Source organism: Lonchura striata, chromosome Z (genome assembly GCF_050655825.1).
Source record: "Lonchura striata isolate lonStrDom1 chromosome Z, ASM5065582v1, whole genome shotgun sequence".
Taxonomy (NCBI): Eukaryota; Metazoa; Chordata; class Aves; order Passeriformes; family Estrildidae; genus Lonchura; species Lonchura striata.
In genome coordinates this window covers 20744313-20746665 of record NC_140740.1, presented here as the reverse complement: position 1 = coordinate 20746665, position 2353 = coordinate 20744313, and the positions used below count along the sequence as shown (strand labels likewise).

The window sequence follows — 2353 nt, the reverse complement described above, 5'->3', positions numbered from 1 at the left end:
TTCCCTTCCCTTCCCTTCCCTTCCCTTCCCTTCCCTTCCCTTCCCTTCCCTTCCCTTCCCTTCCCTTCCCTTCCCTTCCCTTCCCTTCCCTTCCCTTCCCTTCCCTTCCCTTCCCTTCCCTTCCCTTCCCTTCCCTTCCCTTCCCTTCCCTTCCTCCATTTCTCCAGAAAAGAAATGTGTTCCACTAACAAGGACATACAAACTCTTCTGAATTTTGTTGTGATGTTTTACACACTTTTGTCTTATACCTCAGGAATAAAATTGGGCTGCCAGCTGAGTAAAGATTCATACATCATCTAATGGTCTGAGGATCTTAAATAATCTGGAGCACCTGGAAGTCTCATGAGGCCAGTCATCTCAGCCTGTATATATTCCATCTACAGTGATTTTCTGGTAGTCTGAAAGTACTTCAGAATCACATTAGAAAAATGGAATTACTTGGACTTTGTGAAACCCATACAGATCATTACATAATACAATTAACATCTAGCAGACAGAAGCTGAGGTATACTCTCCTAATCTGAAAACAGCTCTAGAAAAGCATAAAATGTACCTTCACATTCCATCTCATTTCAGGATGTGTGAATGGCAAGCACACACGTACACCCAAGAGGGACTTAGAAAACTGCTTAAGTCTGCTTTTAATGCTCTTGATCAAAGAAGTAGTACATCTTTATACATTCTTCCCAGGGTGGTCCAGAAGAGAAGATAAGATCTTCTTTTGAAATGCTCTATTCAAATGGTACCTTTGTTTCTAATGAGTCTGGAAAAAAGAGTCAGAGCAGAACTGAGAAAAAGAGGTGGATGTTAACTAACAGCATGAATCCTGTATATAATGCAGTTTTTAGTAGGTCATCAAGTCAGGTCATCAAGTTATGCTAGAATACATGAGCAAAGGACATAGTATCATATATTTACTTACATCTTAAATACTCTTAAATAAACACATTATTATATTTTGATGCAAGTTCTCTTCATGAGAAGAGATCAGAACTTCTAAATTATAGTAAAAGAAAAAGCAAAAGCAGCATGTTTTTATAACTTATGAGTAGCCTCAAGCTCTTAGATAAATACTACTCAAGACAGAATATCAGCACAACTTTTTAACTAGAATTAACTCTGCTTCATTAATTCAAGCATAGTAATGTGGTCACAAAAACAGCTTTCAACTCATACCTACATATTCAACAGGCACATTAAGTATATAAGAAACTGGCTGAAGAGTCATGCATGCTAGGCCACAAGGTCTTTCCTAAAAGACCACCCAAGCTCTGGGTGTGAAGATTTGGAACTACTTTTTCTGTTACAGGTTTATGAAACACTCATGTAGACTGAGAGATTTTATCACACCATGGAGCTGTAATTCCTTTCTCAGACAGTCCATAATCAATTCATTACTCACTTAACAGCATGCTCACTGTCCTCATATGCAAACATCTCTTCATGTTTCTAACTCCTATCCTAGATTTCAGAGCTTCATTAGGTATGGTATATGTCTGTTCAAAAGCAAACTCATATGAAAGAATGAGGTCCCTAAAAAATGTGAAAGACTGTCAAAGAGGCATTTATTATCTAGTTTTATGTATTTAGATGAATGGACTTGCAATTATAAAGGTAACATCTATTATCTATCTTCTCTCTGAGAAATGTTTTCTTTTATAGAAAAATAAAACTTTTCAGACAATACAATAGGAAAGATGGGAATTGGTTGTTTAAAATAGCTATAAGTTTAAACAGAAAGCTATATTACAGACTAGAAACATAGAAAGGCTTGAATTTTTTAGTGAGAAAGATAAAAGAGATCAAGTGACTAACTCAATAGGTAAGGAACTATGGCATTCCAGCAAAACATTACTCAACTACAGTCCTTAGTTTGATAACTATTACATTACTTATACAAAAATGTAATGGCTTCACATTTGGAAACTGAGAGAAGCTATCTCCCATAATATTCTGTAACCAATGGAAGACAGAATTTACCATTAACTGCTCCATATTAAGAATAGGAAGTTTTTCCAATCAAATTTCTCAACTTTTGAATTTCTGCCATAAAAATTAAACCAATTTTCATTAAAAATTATAGATTTAATCTGGGATGGGGATTCCAGTAGACCTCAGGATGCAGAAAAGTAAAACTTAAATACCTCTTTTAGATATTGCCCTAAGTCCTTTCTAATTTTTTGAGCACATCCCAACACAAATTTAAGATCATAGTAAAGTTTATAATTTCATTCCACTCAGGCATTTCATAACAGACTTACACCAAAAAAAAAAAAAAAAAAAGCTTTGCAGTTCCACTGAAAATTTACACTTGGGGGTTCCGAGTCCCTTTTCTTATACTGTTTTGCAGCTT

General features: G+C 35.5%; 1 protein-coding gene across 33 annotated transcripts in view; it reads right to left on the bottom strand.

Moving 5' to 3' along the window:
• The window catches only part of MEF2C (myocyte enhancer factor 2C), a 130945-nt gene that overhangs the window by 105110 nt on the left and 23482 nt on the right, over window positions 1–2353 (bottom strand). For 22 of the 33 annotated variants that reach the window (XM_085566609.1, XM_085566591.1, XM_085566603.1 and 19 more), the window contains one exon: window positions 554–763. The exons of the other annotated variants lie outside the window; for them this stretch is intronic. The gene's annotated coding sequence lies outside the window, so the exon portion shown is untranslated. The remainder of the gene's footprint in view (window positions 1–553; window positions 764–2353) is intronic. 33 annotated transcript variants of the gene reach the window in all.